General features: G+C 44.9%; 1 protein-coding gene across 10 annotated transcripts in view; it reads right to left on the bottom strand.

Moving 5' to 3' along the window:
- FAM168A (family with sequence similarity 168 member A) overlaps positions 1–16946 on the bottom strand; it is a 340334-nt gene extending 323388 nt beyond the window's left edge. For 4 of the 10 annotated variants that reach the window (XM_039539037.1, XM_039539052.1, XM_039539041.1 and 1 more), the window contains exon 1: positions 16725–16943. The gene's annotated coding sequence lies outside the window, so the exon portion shown is untranslated. Of the gene's footprint in view, positions 1–16724 lie in introns of all 10 variants that reach the window. The other 6 variants (XM_039539011.1, XM_039539026.1, XM_039539015.1 and 3 more) reach the window with 2 other exon arrangements.
- Between the last annotated feature and the right edge of the window lie 7801 nt (positions 16947–24747).

The raw sequence follows: 24747 nt of genomic DNA, 5'->3' as shown, positions 1-24747 counted from the left end.
CATTTTTCCTGCACGATCCAAATAGTTACCTAGTAACCACCTGCCAGGCCAAACCTAAGGAAAATGGCTTGCGCATCGGGCTAATTACCCAAGCATATTGATCACACTAGTCCAGAGCTGTCCAGGATAAAAGAGTATATCAATGAGCATGTTACAGAAATTAACAACAGGAGACTTGCGAGCCAAAATACATCCTGCTCTTTCCATGAGAATATAATCACAATAATGTATAAGTCCTGCAAATTATACCATTATTAAAACAAGCATCCCATTTAAGCAACTCTTATCAGAAAAATAGTGTTATTGTATCTATTGTTTCATCCACTGCTGCTAAGAGGTTCAAACTGCATTATCACTTACCAGAAGCAGCAATTTGTAGGAAATTGCAGCACAGACCTCCATCTTATTGCTCCTTTTGTGTTATCCTAAAAGAGTCCAGGGGGAAAAAAAGCACCTACACTGCAACATACATATACTAATTATGTGTGTCATAATAGTCTTCACTGCTAAGGTTTACTTTACCTAAATTTATCACATTAAATATAGCAGAAATACATTATATACAAAATTTCCATAGCTTAACAGGGATCAAGCTGAATTAGAGCCTTCACAAATTTCAGTTTATTCACTGTTAAAACTCAAGGGTTTCAGAAAATATCAACACATTGCACTGTTTATTATTCATGACCCTTAGTATATATTCCCAGACAAAAACAGTAAGATGGAGTTGCGATTGAGAGTACACAATCAACAATTTATAGTAAAACACATTACAGGAATGGTGCAATTATTCCAAAAATAAGCATAAACTCAAGGAATTCAAAGTTAAGGCTAAACTTAAAAGAAATCCAAATATGTTAGGGTATGGAAATGAAGAGTTAAGGCACCCACACAACCTTAACTGCCCTGTACAGATACCATGGCAATAATAAGATGACTCAAAATTATGGTATTTTAGAGTTTGCAGTCCCAGGTTATGCAAAACTGATTTTAAGAGTATTTTTTTCTTTCCCCTCATTTTAGCAAGTGTGAGGTAATCAAAATGTGTTCTATTAAAAATTCTGTAAGATATTAATTTGTATTAGAGACACCCAATCAAAGAGTAATAAATTGTCCCTATTAGGAAAGCTTTTTTAAGACGCAAATGTTGAAGCAATGATACATTTACTGGCTAAACGCTGGGCTAGAAATTCTGGAAAAGAATACTTCTTTTAGGACACTGGGTTCAGCACAACGTCTTGCCAAAGTTAAAGGGATACAATCAAATTGAAATTTGGTCAGTTTCAAAAAGTTACTTGGCAGAAGTTTCAGGTACTGCACATGTCCCCAGGTTCCCCCTTACAAATTTCTGTGGTTTAATAATCACACTTTCCTATGTTTTAAAATTGTTTTATTTTTCCTGCTTCTGCGTGAAAAATCCACGTAAACATGGAAACTGGTCTAAAGGAAGAAACAGCAAAACTGACTATACAAAGTAAAACTGAAAAAAGAGAAATATTTTCTCTGTAATCACTTTATAGTAAGCTCGGATGTTATTTGTAATAATAAGTAGATTATTTAAAAATCACACTTACGTTTGAAAAACAAATTGATTAAATAAAGTGACATAAAGGGGATTCCACAAATTTATCCACCAGGATTCGCTCCATGGCTGCTGCCTATTTTTGTTTTTTATTTTCCTTTAGTCCACTTGAATTAAAATGTAAAATGTTCAAGATTTTTGGGATCTAGTAGACTGATTGTTGGTCATTTCTTATCATTATTACTCTGGAAGGAAGCATGGCTTTCAAAAATCTGCTCTGATTTAAACAGGCTCATTTTCTAGAGAGTGGGATTAGGGCCCGGATACTCACAAGTGACGTTAAGTAGCATTTGGATACTCCTATTACACACTTTTTCTACAAAAAAAAAGGACTTGTAGAGACTATTGGTCCCCAGTGAGAAATACAAATATTTCATTCTGAGAATGCACCTTTACATGTAAAGTTGTCTTTCCCGCTGCCTACCCCCTCATAAACTGTCAATGCATGATGCCTAGGGAGAAAACTGTTAAATACAGAAATCCTTGGGGTGCCTGTGTGTCTTTGGGGAGGGAGGGTTATATTTTTTGTAATGAAAGGAAAAATAGTCTGTTTCAGCATGAGTTCAATCCCTGACTCTGCCACAGACTTTGTGTGTGACCCTGGGCACATCACTTTGCTTCAGTCCCCCATTTGTAAAGAGGGGATAATAGCACTGCCATTCCTCATAAGAGCATTGTAACACAGTGGGGGCATGAAAGTACCTTAAGATATGTTTCTATACATAGTTAAAATGCCAAATTCTTAGAAATTTAGTTTTCTGATACTTGGCTATCCAAAGATGTTTGATAGAGTATAACTTTCATCTGTGCAGGCACTTTGTTCCGAATAAGAATCTATTGTAACAAGGAAAGAAACTAAAATGACTGTAAAAAAATACACATACAATAATAATGTTGGAGCTTCTAGATGAAGGGTTCTCAAACTGGGGGTCGGGACCCCGCAGGGGGTCGCAAGGTTATTACATGGGGGGTTGTGAGCTGTCAGCCTCCACCCCAAACCCCACTTTGCCTCCAGCATTTGTAATGGTATTAAATATATTTAAAAGTGTTTTTAATGCATAAGGGGGGTTACACTCAGAGGCTTGCTGTGCGAAAGGGGTCACCAGTACAAAATTTTGAGAACTCCTGTTCTAGGCTCTGGGCGCCAAGGCTTCTGGGGCTTCGCTGCCAAGAAATCCAGTGAGGATTCAGGTTGCATTGAATTCTGGGGGCAGGTGGCAGGACATTCTCAGTGGACCGCTCTCTGCTTTGGAATTGGCTCCCACCTTTTAGGTTTCAGTGCAAGGCATCAGTATAACCCGACTTTTAGGATCAGAAGCTGGGAAGGCATTTATCATTTGTGGGGATGTACGGGTGTTAATGGTAGGTGTCTTGTGACTGATGGCAAATACTATTTCTTCTTAAATTTGGTTTGTTATAGTGTTGTAAAGTATTCAGATGCGACACTAATGGGCTTGATAGAGATTTCTAAATTCATAGTTTTCTTGTGGAACAAGTGTAACAGTCCACAGAACCTGACACATGCAGAAGTTAATATTCCTTTTGAATTCAACAGCGAAGTGATTTTGAAATTTTCCAAGATACAGAAACTATTTGTAGCCACGTTGGTCCTTAAGGTAAAATAAAGTGAACCAAGTAGAAAACACAGAACCTTTTATGGGAACAGGTTATGAGCTTTTTGGTCAAAAAGGTCCCCTATTGGGTTTCTAGAGCATGAAAAAGCACAGTAAGCAAGTCAGCATAGCCATCTGATTTAGACAACCTGTATTTCTGTGCATTCTGTCAATGCCTAAAGGAGACAATTATGAGCCAAAAGCCTGTGAATATGTTATTTTTCATGATGTAACTTTTTCAATCTCTAGGGCAGAGCATTAAAAACCCACACAAATTAAAATAACTAAATAAGAAAAATGTAATTTCATAGAGAAGTCAAAGGAAACACCCGGAGCCATTAAAGATACTTAAACCCCACTCAAGTCACCACCTCAGGCAAAAGTGTAAGTGATCAGGTAGGCCTTGAGGCTGGCCTTGAAGGCCAATGAATTCTGGGTTTGTCTGATCAATGGGGAAAGTAAATTCCAGACTCAAGTGCCCCCAGAGAGAACATCCTGTCCAAGCCCTCCCAGATAGACAGAGCCTGTCAGTGACCGAATCCTAGCTAATTTCATCCATCAGTATAAAGCATGGGGAAAGAGGAACTCTCCTAGGCAGATAGGATTCAAAACAAGGGTTTTATAGATCAAAAACATCACCTTGAATTGTACACAGGGCCAAACAGGAAGCCAGAGTAGTCGACACATCACTGATGTGTTATGATTCCTACAAGAGACCTTTCTAATTAGATGGGCAACACACATTTGGCACTAGTTGAAAATCGTGTGTGAATTTAAAGAGTAGCCCCCGATAGAGCACATTGCAGTAATCCAATCTGCAGGTCACAAATGGGAGAACGATGGTCTTGTTATATCTATCTTAGGTATTTATATTGTCCCCACCAGCACAGTACCTGAATGCTTCACAATCTTTAATGTACTTTTCCTCAAAATACCCTGAGAGGCAGGGCAGTGCTAATAAACCCATTGCACAGATGAACTGAGGAAAAAAGAAACTAAGGCTATGTCTTCACTAGAAGCACTGCACCTGCATTTGTCGTGCATCAGCACAGATACTCACTATCATGACAAGAGGTGTTCTCCTGTTGCTGTAGTTAATCCACCTCCCCGAGAGGCAGGAGCTAGGCCGATGGAAGAATGCTGTTTATAGCAAGGTCTTAGTCATCATACTACTTTGCTTAGAGGTGTGGATTTTTCACACCCCTGAGCAACGTAGCTGGGTTGAGCTAATTTTTTAGTGTATACCTGTCCCAAGAACTTATCCAAGGTCACACAGCAAGTCTGTGGCAGTGCAAGGAATTGAACCCATGCTGCCAAATCTCAAGTTAGTGTTCTAACAACTGAACTACCTTCCTACTCACTAAGACATGTGGCTTGGAGATATGGATTCTCCAACAGGATAGTTGATCCTTATAATGAGAAACTCAAAAACCTGTCTGTTTAGCAAACCAAAGAGTGAAAGGTGACTTGATCACAGTGTATAAATATTTTCACAGGCAGAAAATACAAGATAATAAAAGGTTCTTTAATCTAGCAGAGAAAGATGTAATAAAAACCAATGGCTGAAAGCTGAAGTCAGACAAATTCAAACGATCAATAAGGCCCTTAAAAAAAACAGCAAAGGTGATTAACCATTGGAACAAGCTGCCAAGGGAATTGGTGGATTTTCTATCTCTTAGTGTCTTCAAATGGATGCCTTTCTGGAAGATATGCTTCAGTCAAACAGAAGTTATACTTTAGTTAAACACAAGTTCCTGGGCTCAATAGAAGGGTATCTGTCTGAAATTTAATGATCTGTGATATTAATGAGGTCAGACAAGATGATCTAATGGTCTCTTCTGTCCCTGAACAATGAAATATACTCCTGGCTCTGACCCAAATTTTCTGTGTAACTTATGAAAGCCACTTCACCTCTCTGTGCTTCAGTCTTCCCATCTCTAAAATGGAGATAATACCACCCACTCACATGGATAATGCGAAGCTTACTTCACTAATATTTGCACGGTCTCTGAGAACTTTGGATGGAAGGTGCTACCAAAGTAGTAGTAGTATTTGAAGTCACAGATAACCATGGCAAAGTTAATGTAGCCCTGGACAAAACAAAAAAAAACAAAAAAAGCAATATTAGCTACAGCTTTTACCTGGGAACCCATCAATAGCTGAGAACCGCTAAGGTTCTGAGCCTTGTTAGCAAAGAGATATACCCTCAATTGAGGAAGATATCTATGCTATCTCCTTTGAATCTTTTTCCTTATCCAACCCAGCAACATCTCAGACTTCTCTGGAATGAGTTTCAAAAATCTAGCTTTCATTCAAGTCCCAATCGTGGCCAAGTACTAGGAAATCAAAGAGCCCACACTATATAAATCTAATGAAAAGGGACAAAATTGAGAGGGACATCAGAATATTAAAGGAACTGTAGCCTAGACCATCTCACTAACTCTCAGAGTAACTGCCTTAATATGTAGGGCCACAAATTTGTCACAATATTTTTAATAAAAAAAAAAATCACAACACAGTTGCAGTAAATTTAGTAAAAGACATGGGTCTGGGGGAAACAGTGTGTAAAATAATGGGAATGCTATTTAAAATACAAAGACTCTGCGGGGGGTGTCAGGTCCTATCACCCCACAATGGCAGCTCCTACCCACAAGACTGGGCCTAGCTCCCCACTCCAGGGGTTGCGACCTGATGCACGGAGTTTTCAGCGGCGCTCAACATTGACCCAGCTCCCCTACATTACGACAGAGGAGCAGATAGGGCAAATTTCAGCAAGTGGTGCTCAAAGGCCAGAAGAGATCATTGTGATCATCTAGTCTGAGCTCCAGTACAATACAGACCATATAATTTGCCAGAAAATAATTCCTAAAGCATATCTTTTAGAAAAAAAAATCTCATCTTGATTTAAAAATTGCCAGTGATGGCGAATCCACCACAATCCTTGGTATATTGTTCCAATGGTTAACTACCCTCACTGTTAATAATTTATGAAGGAGGGGCAGCTGGGCCAAACCCGAACAGCACTGCAACCTTGTTGGCCAGGTCACAACACCTGGAGCATGAAGCCAGGCCCAGTCCCGCAGAACAGGAGCCACCGCTGCAAAGTACAATTAGTAAAATCACTGACACAAAGAAAAGCCTCAGACAAACAGAAATATCACGGTATCCATGACATTTTTTACCACCGTGACAACCCTGCAGCCCCTACTTATATGCAACCACCTTCTCTGCAATTCCCATCTACCCTTGCAGGATCTGCAGGCACACCACCACCTCCTCCTGGTGAATGGCATCAAAGAGCTGACAGGTTAAGAATCAGCACTGAGCCAATATCCATTGCCAAAATATCAGATAATATATATTCCACACTTGTACAGAATCTACCACCGAATTGTGCAGCAGAACCTAAGTTGCTTTTTTTTTAAATTACCGTATATACTCGTTCATAAGCCAAATATTTTTGGTAAAAAAGTGACGCATCAAAGAGTGGGCGTCAGCTTATAAATGGGTCTACACCAAAATCTGATGATTTTAAACTCTATGGAATCATTGAATTGAATATCTAATACACTGTTGTTTTGTTTACCTGGAGCGTCTGCAGGCATGGAGCCTCTCAGCTCCCTGTGGCCGCAGTTTGCCATTCCCAGCCAATGGGAGCTGCGGGAAGTGGTGCACTTTTCTTTGTGTCAGTGATTTTACTTGTATTGTATTTTACTGTACCTTGCAGCGGTGGGAGCTGAGGGGCTCTGTGCCTGTGAACGCTCCAGGTAAACAAAATGTCCAGGCCCACTAGAGGCTTACCCTAACAGGCCAGGAGCCAAAGTTTGCCAGCCCCTGAAATATAGGATCAGCTTATGAAAGGGTCATACAGTTTTTGCTATTTTTACCTAACCATCTTGGGGGCTCGGCTTATAAACGAACGGGCTAATGAACGAGTATATGCGGTAAGTTTCTAACCGTTGTAACTACAAAGAAAACCTTCCAAATGTGACCCAAATATAACTAATGTAATGCAGACACTGCATCTAATGCAGAGTCCAAGAGCCCAGTTACAACATGGTTTAACTACAAGTTTTAAACATAATGTAAGGGGAGGCAGAGAATGTGTGTTTTAAAATAACTGGGCTGCCTGATTTAATTACAGTTGTCTTGGACTTTGTAAACAGCCTTAAATAACAGCTGTAAGAGAAGTATGAATGGACACATCCATCTAACTTGTGTGTTAACGCTAATGGCTAACTATTTCATAGCTGACCATTTTAGCCAAAATATCTACTGTTGGATCCAGCATTAGATATTGGGCTAGACATCCGCAGGGCAGATGATTGGTATTACTTGCATTATCGTGTGATCAACAATTGCTCCAACATGAACTCCCCATGTCTTCCCAAGTGCCAAAAGCCCAAACTATATGCTGTGCTGTTGAAGTTATGTCGGTCCCAGGATATCAGAGAGACAAGATGGGTGAGGTAATATCTTTTATTGAATCAACTTATGTTGGCTTGTCGCTCTCACCAACAGAAGTTGGTCCAATAAAAGACATTACCTCACTTACCTTGTCTTTCTAAAAGGTCAAACTCTTTTATATCCAGCTGTCAAAACCTTGAATTTTCCCTTGGCCTTCCCAATTTCTACATTTCAACTATACGTTGTCAGTACAAGAATCTGCAGCAAAGACTGGAGTAACATTGAAATAGCAAAATAAATAATATATGGGATAAAACGCTGCACGTGTTATTCATTTTCCTATTTAATCCAATAAAAACCTCCGTTTCTGAATTTAAATGAAGCTTGCATCTGAATTTTCAGTTTGCCACGCCATTGTGCCTCTGAAACCAGAAGGTACTGTTCACAGGCCAAGCACTACAGATGATACCAGAGCTGCCATGACACAACCATTTTAATAACCTTCCTTCCAAAACAAAGCTTAAAGATAGAGAGATAGACTAGTCTATCATTATAAAATAAATAGTTTCTTGAAAAGAGGCCTAAAAATTGCTCATGTAAGTACAAGTCAAAGACTGAAGTTAGCCCAATATCTCCAGAAAGTCAGTGAGAAGGAATGGCTGAAACTCACCAAGACAAGAAACCACATTTGTTCCCATCTATCTATCCTGCCCACAATATAAATCTGTTATCACAAAGGCAGCCAAACCAGGCTGAATCCAATCAATCAATCTCATCCATGAAAAATATACTGTGAAAAACTCTTCACCAAAAAACCTTTCACTCTGCTTCCAGATGAAAACAGTCCAGATTCACCAGACTGTCCAGCACATGGCAGCATTCTGATGATCAGGACTTTGGATGTTGTAGTGGAGGAAAAACAAAACATTCCTTGAGCCCGTAGAGTTACATTTTTAGATTTAAACATTCTTTATGTTGCATTCAGTCAAACGGAGCAGAGTTTTTACCACTGGCACTTTACCCTCTTCCCTTTACATCTGATTTGTCATGCATCACCTGAATACTACAGTAACATGCATGGATGACATGACAGTGGAAGGCATTTAGGAGATCCTATTTCAACAAGTACAGACAAAAGATGATTAGTTATGACGTTGTACAAGACCACCAAAAAAGGGCTTCAATGCTTTACAGCAGTTTGTCTCAAAGGGTACGTCCATACTTACGGATGGGTCGACGGGTAGCGTTCGAACTCCAAACGCGCTCCCGTCGACTCCAGAACTCCACCACCGCGAACGGTGGTGGCGGAGTCGACGGGGGAGCCGCGGACTTCGATCCCGCGGCGTCTGGACAGGTAAGAAGTTCAAACTAAGGTAGTTCGACTTCAGCTACGCTATTCGTGTAGCTGAAGTCGCGTACCTTAGTTCGACCCCCCCACCCTAGTGTAGACCAGGCCAAAGAGTTCAGAAATTTAAGCAAGTCTGTTAATCTCAGAGCAGAACAACAAAATGTGTGTTACTCCCTGAGAAGAACAAAGATGAAGGTAGGTTCTTTTAAATATGTTTTCTCTATACCTCTCACCTTAAGAATCAATGTGCTTGCTTAGAGAGAGCTGTGGAGTAACTTGCAACTGCTAGCAATTATAAAGTTCATAGCCTTCAGAGAGAAAGCAACGTGCAGATGCTGGCCTGTTTAAGCAGTCTGGCTTGCTGGGTACATCACAATATAGGTTGAGAACCGTGCAGCCTGGAAAAACCCCAGTCAGGAGGGAGTGAGGCGAGGCAATGGCTGGGAGTCTTTAAATGGGTGCCCTTGGTGGACCATGAGGGGGAAAATACAGGTGTAATGGTCCTGAAACTGACAACTATTTAAAGACCTCTTGAGAACAACGTCTATTTGAGTACAGGTACTGTAGTCACATTAGAATAATACTGGGAAACCTGCTCTGGCTCTAATAGTGACCAATCCAGATCCAATATATTTGTTTTCATTCAAATAGTTAAATACCATAAGTTAACAGGTAAAATATTTCAAAATAGTTTTAATTTATCCTTCAGTTTTGTGACCTGAAAAATTTTTCATGTGGTTACCGAAATGCACCTCTACCCCGATAGAACGCTGTCCTCGGGAGCCAAAAAAATCTTACTGTGTTATAGGTGAAACCGCGTTATATCGAACTTGCTTTGATCCGCCGGAGTGCGCAGCCCCGCCCCCTCAGAGCGCTGCTTTACCGCATTATATCCGAATTCATGTTATACAGGGCCACATTATATCAGGGTAGCGGTGTAGTTTGTGAGAAATTCTACTAATGTAAGACAGTCAAAGAACAAAGGTGTGTTGACATTTGAAATGTAGGAATACTATTGGAGAGACAAGGTGGAAATGGTAATATATCTTATTGGACTGTTTACATTTTTCTTCAAAGAGACAGAAAACTCCATAAAAACAACCTGACTCATTAAATGATGCTATATCAAATATTTCTACAAAATCATGGTTTGAATACGGGTAATTTTTTTTAAATTTTAGCATAATTTAATCAAATTTATTAATAGCTGAGCTATAGAATAGTCTGAGACGTGAACAACAGAAATCTAAGAAAAATAATTGTCACTATCATCCTTTCACACTCAACACTCCCTCATCCTCAAAACCAAAAAGGGACAGACTCATCATAAAAGGAGAAGTATGAAAATTATCCTGTTTCCTAAGCCAATTATTTGCATTTTTCTCACTGCTACAGCAATTGATGTACTCTGCTCACGCTTTAAAAAAAAAAAATCACTAAAGTCTAAATATATTGTCCTGTTATTCATGGTTCCCTAGACTCTAGAGGACACTTCAAATACATTTTTATCATCTGAATGTTTGAAGGAGGGGATAGGCACAACAGTATGGTATGATATTTCTCCTACCTCAAGACAAAGATCAACTTGCTCCTTTCAGAAGTTTATTGGCTCTGGAGTGAAAGGAAACAAAGCTCATGCTGTCATCCAAAGCAGCAAGTGATTTCCCTCCAGCCAAGGGAAACCTGACAAAACTGACCACTCTCCAGCAGCGCACAAGTAAACATTGGTATGGCTAATTCATCAGTGAACTGCCACAGTTAAGAAACACAGGGTCTACGGCAGTGGTCCCCAAACTGTGGGGCGTACCTCCCTAGGGGGGCATGGAGGAACATTCAAGGGAGGGAGCAGCACCCAGCCCATCTCTGGACCCAGCTCCACTCCGCCCCCAGCCCAGCTTTGGACCAAGTCGCAGCTCCACTCCACCGCCCCCAGCCCCAGCGTTGCCCTTTTCCCTCTAGGCCCAGCTCCTCCTCCCCAGTTCCACCCCAGCTCCGCCTTCAACCCAACCTCCTCTGCTGAGCCAACTGTGCAGTAATGGAGTGGGGGGACAGATTTCATTACTGGTAAGGGGGCACAACAGGAAAAGTTTGGGCACCACTGGTCTAAGGAGAGCCTTTATGAATTACCAAGAAAATGGGAAACACAGAAAGCACGAGTTGGGGGAAAAGGAAATCAGGGCTTCTGCAGATATAATCAAGCCCAAAGAGCATGACTGGAAGACAAATGAAGATCATAATCTGGACTGAAGGAAAGAAAGTGGTCTCAGAAAGGAAAATATAAAATTTTCCCTTTAAAAACCTCATCAAATCCATCTACCTAGTGTTTTACAAAAGATCATATGTCCACCCATTACTGTCACATTTTAAAATTAATCAGAAGTGGCTGTTAATCTGAAGTATCAGAGGGGTAGCCGCGTTAGTCTGGATCTGTAAAAAGCGACAAAGAGTCCTGTGGCACCTTATAGACTAACAGACATATTGGAGCATGAGCTCTCGTGGATGAATACCCACTTCGTCAAACGCATGACTTAATGTTAATCTGAAGTATACAGACATATCCACCTAAGGAAGGTACTTGGCAGTTTTTGGGCCATACTGAAATTTACCTGCACTTCCAGTCAGATTGAATTATTAAAATCATAATGAAATTAAGCGTGAATTTAATTATACTTCCAACTGAGGTACTATTGACCCTTTAGCGGAAATGTTTCACTGAAGTGTTTTCAATAGACTAAGGAATATTTTTAAATGTACCGAGAGAAGTATTCAGAGGTGAAAGTAAGCCAGTACGGTCCAGTATGGCGTACCGGCAAGAGCCAGTACGCCGTGCCGGACCGCACCGGCTTCTGTGGCTGGGATTTAAAGGGCTCGGACCTCCCCGCCACCACGGAGAGCCCAGAGCCCTTTAAATCCCGCCCGCAGCTCCAGCGGCCGGGCTGGGGCCGCGATTTAAAGGGCTCGGAGCTCCTCGCAGCAGCGGGGGCTCCGGGCCCTTTATATCCCGGCCCCAGCCCGGCAAGGCTCAGGGCTCCCGCAGCTGCCTTTAATCCCAGCTGGAGCTGCGGTGGGGATTTAAAGGGCCTGGAGCTTCACGGCGGCCGGAGCCCCGGGCCCTTTAATTTGCCCGGGAGTTCCCAGCCACCTCTGCAGCTGGGAGCCCCGGATTGATTTAAAGGCCCTGGGGCTCCCAGCCACAGCCGGTGCCCCAGGGCCTTTAAATCTTGAGAGGCCCTGCCTCTTCCAGTTGAGGCCACGCCTTTTCCGGATGAGGCCACGCCCCCCTCAGGACTCCGGCAGTACCGGTAAATCCTGTAAGTTACTTTCATCCCTGGACATATTTTTTTCTTTTTTTTCTGGTACCTCTACAGTGGTTATTAATATAATGGAACATGAAAACTTATTTTTCATTTCTTCTTGCAGCTTTGCTCTCAATTATTTCTTTAAAATCATCATCAAGAGTAATTCATCCACTCCAACGTCCAATCATCACTGAATTTAACAGGTAGTTTAGCATCAGCTGAATAAAAAAAGTAACAGTTGCATTGGATTCAGCTTCATTAAAAGAGAACAATGTATAGATATTTCACTTCATAACTTTTATGTTCCACACATGTATCATTTATGTTTTTCACTCTAAACAGTCCATTATTAATAACAAATTCAAAACTAACCCCATGCACCGTATAGCTGATTAGCTTCCAATGTGCTTGTTCCATAGTAGAAAAGGGTGAAACAAATGTGTTCAAAATTTCTTTTATTTACCACTTAGCAAACCCTTTCTATAAGCATAACCAAGTATTTTAATCAACCAAAAAGGATGCAACATTTTTACAGACTCATCTGTAAAAGGACCCATCTTAACACCAGTATGTAAAACAATTAACATGGAAATTTGAAATTTAAAATTATATATATACACATTCACACATACACACACTATATCATTTCCTCATTTTGAACAATCTAAAGTTAGAATTTTAAGCCATCAATTAAATCAACCAGCCAGAATATAACTGAGAATTCAAATATTTTTATTTACCTTGGAAAAAGGTTAAGGAAGAACTACTAGGTAACTTGATTACTTCACTTTCATTTGAGACATATAAATATCAGCTCTAATTTTCATAGTATCTTAAAAAATTTTAACTGATTTAAGTCCTTTCAATAATTGTACATATCTAGTAAGAACAAACATTAAGCATATCAGTTTTGTTTTATGTACTCAACTGTAAAGGTCAAGAGAAAACTAGTTTAAAATTTAAAAGAGGTGCACTTCAGTAAGAAATAAAAAATCATTTTGATCTCATAGTACTAATTTCCATTTTTCTTTACATCATTCACCATCTCCACTCAGTTTGAGTTCTAATCAACAACCACTTCACAGTTAACATTTCATGAAATAATGCAGTTGATGCAATCAAGTCCAGCAAAATGTTTCCCTAAAGATGTTTCCGTCATCCACATTCCTTGAAAATGTTCTACTTTCCTCCATCACAATTTCTTAGTAAGAATAAACACACTACTTCATCTTAAATCATATTGTGATTAAAACATAAACGGAGTTTCTTTTTGGTTAACACAACATGCCTTTGTCTGGGAAGAAAAATTCACTCAACCTGCTCGTTTTTCTAAATTTGACAGTATTCAGCTCCAACTGAATTCCTTTTGGATGAAATTCAATCTATGGAAATACAAGCTATAACCTGAAAGCTTGTCATTGAGCAGTGCAGAAAAAAATAACCAGTACAAAACCTTCTTCAATGAATATTTATTGTATTTCCATATTTCACCGCTCCTCTGTTTACATAAAAGACTGAAGCCAAGACTCCTCTCTGGTATTATTAGCCCACAATATAATGATGGTGGACTTAATTGCCCTGAAAACCATGACACCAATAAATGAAATCTTCAAGCAATCAATTTTTAAAAAGAAAAAACCCTAAACCTTTTTTTTACGTTGGTAAAATAGTATATAGGTGGAAAATTAATGCAGCCTTGTATTTCTCAACCTTGTGATCTCTGTATTCAGGCTACAGATGTTATGTGGTGACATCCTCAATCTCATCAAATCTGTGTCATTTTAAAACCTGCATTCCAATACGACACAAAACGGGGTAGGGAGACCACAAAATTCATTTCTTCCCCACCACAAAATTATACAACAATTTTTTATCCTCCACACTGCTTGCCCCCCAACTCCTTTACATTAAGCACACATTCCTGCACTGTATGCTGCAAAACAGAAGCATCCCCTCATTTTAAAAATAGCCCTTCTGCATCAACCTGCATGAATTTCCAAAAGCCTACACAAACCTGGGTTTAAAACATAGCCTTTATAAAGAGGAGAAATAATAAATAAGCTTAACCAAGAACCCAATGATTTAATTCCCTTTTTAGAACCGAAAGGAAAGGTGCAAGTTGGAATGGAACCTGCTTTCTTACCTCCCCCACCTCCATGCTCTTGCCAGATCCTCTGTTTCCCTGTATGGTTGCCAAGTCTTCCTATGACTCCTTCCTATCACCTGCCAGCTCCACCAGAACCCCTGCCAATTCTTCTCACCCCTGCCAGATCTTCCCTTAGCAGCTGCCCTTATGCCTCCTCCCCATACCACCTATGACAGCTTTCCACATACAACTTGTCTTCCTGCCAAACTCCTGCATTTCATATATTTATTGTTTATATGGATAAAGTGTAGCCTACCACAAGGTCTCAGGGTTATTCCAGCTCCCCATATACCACCTTTAGCTCTCGGTTACCTTTCTTTCTAACTCCCCACCATGCTGCCACCACCATCCCCCAAGCTCTCTCCTGCTGCCATCTCCCACAGGCCTGCACCTCCATTATTTGCCCAAAAGCTCTCACATTCCAGCCCTTCACATGTGCCCCATGCCTTCCAAACCCTTCCTACTATACCTCCCTATTTTCCCCCCCAAAAAAACAAAAGAGTCTCTCCTACCAAACACCCATGTCAAACCCCTTCTGTTACCTTTCACATACCAGATCTCTACTGCTTCCTTCATGCCTCCCCAAACCCACATGGCAGCTGCCCTCAGGCCAGCCCCAGTGGCCCAGTTCCTTACACATTCCAGTTCCCCCTTATGTCACCATGGCAGCCCTCTACCAACATGCTACCCCATGGCAATCCAGTACACCCATGCCAGCTGCATGCCCTCTATGTGAGCTCCCCCACCCCGCGCCAGCTCATCCCTATATGCCCCCATGCCAACTGACCTGGCCAGCTCCTTCCTTACCGCCTGCCTCTATGCAGGCTCACTCCATACCCTGTGTCCCAAAACCAGCTCCCTCATAACCCCTGCCAGCTCCCCACACAACCCTATGCCCCATATCAGTTTCCCATACATGCACCTTATCAGCTTCACAGACACACCATGCCCTTACGCCAGCTCCCCCACACGCACCCTGCCAGCTCCCCACACATAAATCCAGACCCTATACCAGCTCTCCTGACATGCTTCCTGCAGCTGCCCCTCCCCACCCAACACCCCCGGCCAGGTCGCCTTATAGTCCTCCCCGCCCTGCATCATGTCCCCCTACTTCCCTTCTGCCGGCTCCCCCCACATATGCCCGACCCCCTTTCCCATACCACCTGCCCCCAGATGTCCCCCTCTCCAATACCAGCTCCCCCCACATGCTCCCTGCCCCTGTACCAGCTCCCCCCAACATGCCCCCTGCCCCCATACCAGCTCCCCGCAACATGCCCCCTGCCCCTGTACCAGCTCCCCCCGACATGCTCCTTGCCCCCACACCAGCTTTTGCCACACATACCCCCTGCCCCCATACCAGCTTCCCACACATCCCACTGCATATCAGAGCCCCGGACATACCCCAGCCCTCGTACCAGCTCCCCACATTCCCCTGCCCCGTACCAGTTGCCCCCACATGCCCCATGCCCCTGCATCATCTGCCCCACACCAGCTTCCCCACATCCCTACCAACCCCGCACCAGCTGCCCCCAACATGCTCCCTGCCCCCACACCAGCTCCCACATGCCCCCTTCCCTGCACCAGCTTCCCCACATGCCCCTGCACCAGCTGCCCCACATGCCCCTGCCCCACATCAGCTCCCACACCAGCTGCCCCTGCCCCCACACCAGCTCCCCACATGCCCCTGCCCCACACCAGCTCCCTCCACATGCCCCTGCCCCACACCAGCTCCTCCACATGCCCCTGCACTAGCTGCCCCCACATGCCCCTGCCCCACACCAGCTCCTCCACATGCCCCTGCACCAACTGCCCCCACATGCCCCTGCCCCACACCAGCTCCTCCACATGCCCCCCCCACATGCCCCCTGCCCCCACACCAGCTCCTCCACATGCCCCTGCCCCCACACCAGCTCCTCCACATGCCCCTGCACTAGCTGCCCCCACATGCCCCTGCCCCACACCAGCTCCTCCACATGCCCCCACCCCAACACCAGCTACCCCACACATGCCCCCACATGCCCCTTGTCCCCACACCAGCTCCTCCCCACATACCCCGCACCAGCTCCTACCCCACATGCCCCTGCCCCATATCGGATCCCCACATGCCCCCGTCCTCGCACCAGCTCCCCATATGCCCCTGCCGCCCCCATTCCCCTGCCCCCGCTGCCCCCATTCCCCTGCCCCGCACCAGCTCCCCCATGCCCCCGCTGCCCCCCATTCCTCTGCCCCATATCACATCCCCCCCCCACGCACACACACACCCCGCTCCCCAGCCCTGCGGTGGCCCCGGGCGCCCGCTCGTGGCCCCTGGGAGGGGGGGTCTCCTCACCTGCGGGTGAACGAGACGGTGGCTGGTCTCCCCGGCGGCGGCGTCCCCGCTCCCGGTGTCCGTGGCGGTGGCTGCGCGGCTTCCCCCTCCTCCTCTGCCTCCTCCTCGGCTCCTGTCTCTTCCCACAGCAGCCAGCGAGTGGGGGAGGGGACAGGCCGAGGGGAGGGGGGGAAGAGTACCACCAGCGGGACCGTTAGAGACCAGCCGCGAACTACAGCTCCCGGCAGCCCACGCTCCGGGCGCGGCGAGGCCGTGAGGCGGCATTGGTTGCGAGGCATGCTGGGAGTTGTAGTCTTCCCCTCGCACGTGTAATTTTCCCCGGGACCAAAACGGGGGCAGTGCATGCTGGGACTTGTAGTATTAGGGCTTTAGCACGGTGGGAGCTGTAGTACTTCAGTGTGAGCGCCCGTCTTCCCGGGGACAGGAAGAGCAGGACGGAGCATTGCATGCCGGGAGTTGTAGTTAAGCGGGGGTTGGTGTCGAGCATGCTGGGACTTGTAGTCTACCGCCGACCGTGACACTCTGTAGCCCGAGCGATAGGCGAGCGCGGCCTGCTGGGGCATGTAGTCAACGCGCAAGGGACGAGGACCGCAGAGAGCCGGGCGGACAGGGACCCCGGCGGAGCACGGCACGCTGGGACCGGCAGTCATGGTGCATGGCACGCTGGGACCTGTAGTCACAGAGAGTCCCACTCGGGGGGGGCTGCTGAAGCATGGCATGCTGGGACCTGTAGTCATGGAGCGTGGCATGCTGGGACTTGTAGGCAATAGATCTGGTGCTGGAGCCCAAACGCTGGGGGACTGTCAGACCCCTGTAGGGTTATCAGATGTTGTGATTTTATAGGGATAGTCCCAATATTCGTGGGTTCTTCTTCCACAGCCTGTTCCGATTTTTCACACTTGCTATCTGGTCACCCTAGACCCCTATGAGCCTAGTCCGGGGGGTGTTGCCCTTCCCTCCCAGGCAGGCCTCTGTCAGGCACAGAATTTCCCACCCCCCTCCCCCCATGGCCGCCTTCGCCTGGCTAGAGCAGCCCCCCCCTCCCCAAAAATAGACATCCAACTACATCTATCCTGGCGCATCAGCAGCCGTGAGGGGCAGTCATCCCAGCAGGCAGTACAGCCTGGAGAACCAGCAGCCCCAGCAATCGGGGTGCCAGGAGCCAGAGGCCTGACAGCCCCTCAAACTACTTGTCAGCTGGAACATCCCCTGGCTCATACAGGGAGCACTGTCCTTCTCTTTCAAAGCGCTCCTTAAAACTCCTTCCTAGCCGTGATCTTGCATAACTTTGTTCTGTCTCATCTGTGTTTGACTAGCCTGGTGCTGTAGGTCACCCTGGGGGAGTATCCGGGAGTAGGGGTTTTGGAGATAGATTATATACACGTCAACATTAGAATTTTTGACATTTTGACAACAAACAGGAACCTAACACCAAATTACACTTAGAGGAAAATTGGTGTCATTAAAAAAATCAATATCAACAGTTACCTGTGAGTACAATGCTCTGCTATTCCAGATACCATGCACTGCATGGTAACTATTGGTAAAATTATGACTTTTTAATGTTTGCTATTGTATCTCTTGTTCTGGAGGACAAGCAGAAGCTACAATCACTAGTGGGTGTGTGACAGAGAAGAAGCACTGCTTGGCAAGCTTGCATTTCTAGCACACGAGGAACATGGCCATGTAACAACGATTAGAGCTCTTCTGAGCTTGAGTACTTCACTCCCACCATCACCATCACATTTGTTTTTAATTTAAGGGGAAGGAGGGAATTAATTTAAGGAAATAAATTAAAAGAAATTACGCAAAGAAAATTTTCATCAGTAAGACTATAACCGGCTTTGACATACTGTACTGGAAAGTACCAGTCACATTGTTGTAATAAAGGACTGCAGTACACTGCTGAGTGACCATTCAGAGCAGGGGGAGAAAACAGGAAAAAGAGAGATGAATGTAGGCTATCCTGCAGAGGGGAGTCTATTCCGTCTACCACTGGGCTTAGCTGGCTGAACCAGCTTTGCTGGAGTTGGCCCCATATTTATTATTAGGTATTTAGGCCCTGATCAAAAGCCCATTAAGGTCAGTGGAAATATGCCTGCTGACTTCTATGGGCTTTAAGTTCAAAATTAATACAAGGTCCCGGGGGGGAGGGGGAGGTTCATAGTATTTGCACCGTCAAAATTGGCCTTGCTAGGGAAATTGAGGCGTCTTGGACTGGAATCTAAACTTCTTGTGGTATGAACCACGTTTTCTTCAGTGTTCGATACAAGACCGAGCATTTTTAGCACTCAGCAAATACTGAACAATAATGTAACCAATCCGTGCCCGATGATGACTTGACAGTGGTCAATCTGCTGCACACTACAGACACATGGAACATTACAGAGCTTCACTGGAACTCTTGTCCAGAAGCACAGGTCCCTGCCACTTCTGCTAAAAGAGAATCTTCCATAGCAGTTAGCCTTACAGAGTCTACTACACACAACTGACCAGTTCTGATTCTATCCAGTATAGTTACATACTACATACATACTAGCCAATTCCTAATAATAATAACAACAGAGCACAACAAATTGATTTTGTGTCATCACACAGGATTAAAACACCATCACATGTCATGTCATAACACCACTTTTAGTGGTGCAGGACTCACCCCAGTTAAATCCCAGTTAACCCCAGTTAAACTTAACACTAGTTAAATCAGAATGGAAATACTGGAACGGATGCCAACCTTACATCACTTAAGAATAATACTCTCGCTGACATTTACTTTCCCCTTTCAGGTACACCACCAAGTCCAATATACACAGTTCTTGTCTGACTGCCCTGGATTGCAGTTATTGTGCCTGATTCACCTCTGCATCACTCCAGTTTTACATCAGTATGTCTCACAACTTTGGGGGCTTTTCTTAACACTCCAGCTCCAAGTGTCAGGTTAGTGTATATGTTGGGAAAATAACACAGCAGGGCACAGATTGTCCAACAAATTCTTGGAATGTATTGGAGACAATTTTTTATTTCAAAAGATGGAGAAAGGTACTAGAGGAGAGGCTGTTCTAGATTTGATTTTGACAAATAGGGAGGAACTGGCTGAGAATTTGAGAGTGGAAGGCAGGCTGGGTGAAAATGATCATGAAATGATAGAGTCCATGATTCTAAGGAATGGTAGGAGGAAGAACAGCAAAATAAAGACAATGGATTTCAAGAAGGCAGGCAGACTAGCCCTCATGGTAGCACAGTAACGCTTGGAAACGTAAACTCTAATGGCTGAAAAAACATTAGGAAAATGAACAGGACCAAAAACATTCATTTTTAAGATTTAATGATTTTATTCAGTCTCATGATTTTTGGGAGCCTGACTCATGATGTTTGCATGCTTGGGGTTGACAACACTGATTTTGCTTTACAGGATAGCTATCCAGTAAGTAAGATTATAAATCATTTTACCCACTAGTGGCTCTTTCAGATAGAAATTTTATATTTTTTTGACACAAATCCTTTAACCTCTCCAAAAAGAGACCATTTCATAATTTAAACTCATATTCTCTCTTTCACTTACTTTACTGCTCTAATGTTCCACATATTATGATGCCCAACAGGCTGTTCAGTGGGCATACAATGAAAGGGCAATGCAAATATCCACTGGCAATGAGAACCTGTGTATAGTAGACTGCTTGCCAGAAGCTAAGAATGGGCAACAGGGGATGGATCACTTGATGATTACCTGTTCTGTTCATTCCCTCTGGCATTGGCCACTATCAGAACACAGGATACCAGGCTGGACAGATCATTGGTCTGACCCAGTATGGCCGTTCGTATGTACAGAAAGTAGCACAGACGACAAAACACTTCCCCCATGAGGTGTTTTGTTCACATCACTTCAAAATAATTAGATTATCAAATATATTTATAGTGCAAATAAAAAAAAATAAATATAAAGGGGGCCTGATTTACCCCTGTCTTGCTTTACTTGTATATCAATGTATTGACCTGTCTGTCACTTGTGTTTAAATCAGTGCAGTTACACAGGTGTAAAACTAGCGTAACTCAGTGGTGACTGAGGCTCCAAAAATCTGTCATCTTAGGCACCCATTGTTATAGCATCTGAGCACCTCCCAATCTTTAATATATTTATCACCATAACAGCCCCGCGAGGTAGGGCTCTGCTGTTATCCCTACTGTACAGATGAAAAGTGAGGTTCAGAGAGACTAAGGGATTTTCTCAAGGTCATACAGGAAATCTATGGCAGAGTAAGGACAAGAACCAATGTCTCCCAGGTCCTAGGTTAGTGCTTAAAAACTGGACCACTTCTAAGCTGGCCACCTGAACATGAAAAGACCATGGGTTGTTACAACGGGTGTGGCATGAAGTCCAAACTATTCAGTTATTTAGTTTTATTTGGAGCTTTCAATCACTTTGTGTGATAATCTCTGGCAAGCCTGTCTCATGTCATGGACCATTCTTTCAGGTGTGAGCAAGAGAATCTACAAAAAACCTGACAGGTAAGTAAGTGGCTCATTTGAAAAGGAAGTATCAAGTCCTTTTCCTCACTGGATTTTAAAAGGGCAGTGTCTTAAAAAGGCACAATCACAAACAGAGGACCCTTCCTTGAGCCTAGGATAAAGTACTTTGTGTGTATCTAGGTTGAAGTCTAGAATAATGAAGTTAGATCTGCATATTCAGATTTCTTCTGTGACCCTATAAGATGGATTTCTGATGATATGGAAGATAAAAGAATACCCCGTTGTAAGAAACAGGATAACTGCCCAATGAAACAACTTCATTAGAAGATAAGCACGGCATCCTCTTCTTCTGCGTTTGAGATAGCTCAGAGAATAAACTGCCAAGGACAGAAGAAACCTGAGGGGAGAAATTAATTATGCTGGCCAAAATCTGCCTTCAGTTTACTTATTGCTATTTCTAGGTAGCACTTCCCTACCTCCCCCTGGGTGTTGTGAGGATAAATCCAGTAGAGATTGGGAAATGCTCAGGTGCCATGGTAACAGGGGCCAGGCAAGTATCTAATACAGCTAGTTGGCCCAAATCCATTCTTGATGGAGTCCACAGGTGTTATACTAGTGACTTCAATGGGAATAAATTAAGCCAGTGCTGAGCATGTTGGAAAATCCCACCCTATAAGTGACTTTCCCAAGGTCAGGCACAGAGGAAATCTGTGGTAGAGCTGCTATCAGGACCCAGATAAGAATGACTGATCTATTGATCAGCCTCCAGACTGCCACTCTTGAGCCTTACCTATAATAAGACCATTGGCTGCATTGGTGTAAGTCAGGGCATAACCACAGAGATGTAGGGCTGGAAGGGACCTCAAAAGTCATCTAGCCCAGCAGCTGCGCTGTGGCATGACCAGAATTTGTCCCCCTACATTTGAACTATCTATGGTGCTAAAATTCCCAAACTGGGTATTAGCTATTCATTCCAGCCTCATTTGTGTGTGCCATTTAAAGCTGTGTGACGTAAAACTTCTTCACCTTCACATTTCTGTAAATACCAGTTCTGAACAGAGTACGAGTAAGGGCTACTTTAGGTACTATTAGGCATGATCCAGTTCCTTTTTAAGCCCTTGAGAGTTTTGCCATGGATCTCAATGGGGTAGACCCTTAACACACCCCCTTCCAGTAGTACCTTACAGGAGAAGGACCAAAGTGCATATTTATATTAACATCTTTTGCTCCTTTGCCCAGAGGTCACTTATGAGGCAGTTTGCTCTAGTGGATCAGGTACTGGGGGAGAGTCAGGACACCTGGGTTCTATTCCTGGTTCAGCCACTGATCATCTCCTGTGTGACTTTGGGCAAGTCACTTTACCACCCCGTGCTTCTGTTTCCATTCCCACCCTTCATCCATAGGCACAGGAACTAGGGCTACAGGGGATTCTGCAGCATACCCAGGTTTTTTGCAGGGCTCCGCTGCCACCCTGTGCCCCAGGCTCCACTGCCAGCCCTTTGCCCAGGGTCCCAGCTGCTGCCCCACACCCAGGGTCCTGACTGCCAGTCCTGCACCCGGCCCTGTGCCCAGAGTCCCAGCTGCCACTCCACACCCAGGGCTCCACTATTGGTCCCAGACCCAGGGTCCCGACTGCTGGCCCCACACCTGGCCCCATGCACCAGGTCCCAGCTGCCACTCCGCATCCAGGCCTCTGCTGCCAGCAATGGCGCTGGAACACTTTTAATAGTGGGGGTGCCAAAATCCAGCCCCCTTACCCATGTCCTCCCCCCACCCACCAGAGCTGGGTCCGAGAGCAGGGCCATGTCTCCATGAGAGGGGACCCAGATAAGGGCACGGGGACCAAGGCTGGGGCCACAGCTGGGGGTGGGGGCGGGGACAGGAATGGAGCCCTGGGCACAGGGTGGCAGCTGGTACCCTGGGCTGGCAGCAGAACCCTGCGTAAAACCTGGAGGTGCTGCAGCACCCTGTGCAGCCCTAGTTCCCATGCCTATGGCTGCCGGCCCCACGCCCAGGGTCCTGACTGCTGCCCTGCGCCCAGTGCTCCACTCCTGGCCCAGTGGCCACCCCCAGCTGTGGCCCCAGCCTCCACCCCTTTACCCCTGTCCGGGTCCCCTCTCCCAGAGATACGGCCCTGCTCCCAGCCCCAGCTCTGGGGGGGCCAGATGGGGTAAGGGGGCTAGCTTTCGGCACCCCCAATATTAAAAGTGTTCCAGCACCCCCGCCTTTGTTCGTTGTGTCCCTCCACCTCGTAAGCTCTTTGCAGTGCCCCAGTCTCTGTTGGGGTCTCTACATGCTACTGTACTATGAATACTCAACGAGAAAGAGGTGACATGACCTCATTCTCCAACCACGAGCGTATGTTTCACACCTGCTTGCTGGCTCTAAGAACAGCTTGTCCCAGTATAGAAGAACTAAAGGGAGTCTGGGCATTTGGACGACATTTGCAAATCCTGGATGCCTAGGAAGTTCTGTGGGTGCAGATTGGGCACCAGTGGTCAAATTTAATACTAGCACAAGTATGCCTAAATCCACTGACATGAATGCGGTTACCCCTACATACTCCGGGTGTCGTTGCAGGCTGGAGTGAGGAGGTCATGACTGTAATTGGGTGCAGCTGGTGACAGGGGAGAACGAAATCCAAAGTAGGTCAGTCCAGGTATAGAAGCCTCCCGAAAAAGGATCTGTGTCTAAAGGGAAATTGTACAGGCTCTTCATCTCCTTAAACTGGAGACGCACAGGCACATTTTCACCAACTGAGCTTCAGGAGACACATAGCTGTTTAGAACAAAAGCCAGGTCTTTATATATCACTTTCCCAGCTGTGGATTTTCACATGCATCTGCTTTTTAAAGGGCAATGACACAGATCAGGAGCGGGAGGAGCTGCATGCAGCCACTGGAGCAGGCGCACCCTGGCCCTGCACCTTGTGTAGACATTTCCAGCTGAGCCAAGTGAGCATACCATGCTGCAATTGTGATCTGGCAACATTTCAGACCCAGTGTGTATTGGTGTAAAGGACAACACAACGAGCCAAGTTCTCACTGTAAGCTCCCCGCACATCACCAAAGTGCTATTAAAGGGCCAGAGTGTAAATGAGAAGCAGGCCCCAAGAGCAGGGACATGGACAACCTGGCCTATTGCGTACACATTTGATCTTCAAAAGCGTTCAGGGTTGGCCTAACTCTTCCCCTGCTGAAGTCAAAGGCCAGACAGTTGCTTTCTACTGACAGATGCTCTGCAGCACTGTAAAGCCAAATGGGGAAAAAGGTGAAAACCAACCATTTGAACCAAGTTCGTAATACAAACCTGGGGCCCCGATCCTGCAATTGGAACCGCACAGGAGGGCCCATGTGCTTGTGTGGAGTTCCACTTGCTTTAATTGGGTTCGGCCTGGAAGGACAGGGTTGCCGTGCAGAGCCAATTACAGGATCAGGGCCTTTGAATACGATCAGGTAAAACTGAGTGCATTATTGATGAGGACGACAGTAGCCTCTAAAGGCCCCAGCTGAGATTCAGGCTCCATTGGACGAGGTGTTGTACAAACACACAGTAAG

Source organism: Mauremys reevesii, linkage group 1 (assembly GCF_016161935.1).
Source record: "Mauremys reevesii isolate NIE-2019 linkage group 1, ASM1616193v1, whole genome shotgun sequence".
NCBI lineage: Eukaryota > Metazoa > Chordata > Testudines > Geoemydidae > Mauremys > Mauremys reevesii.
This window is presented reverse-complemented; position numbering and strand designations above follow the sequence as displayed.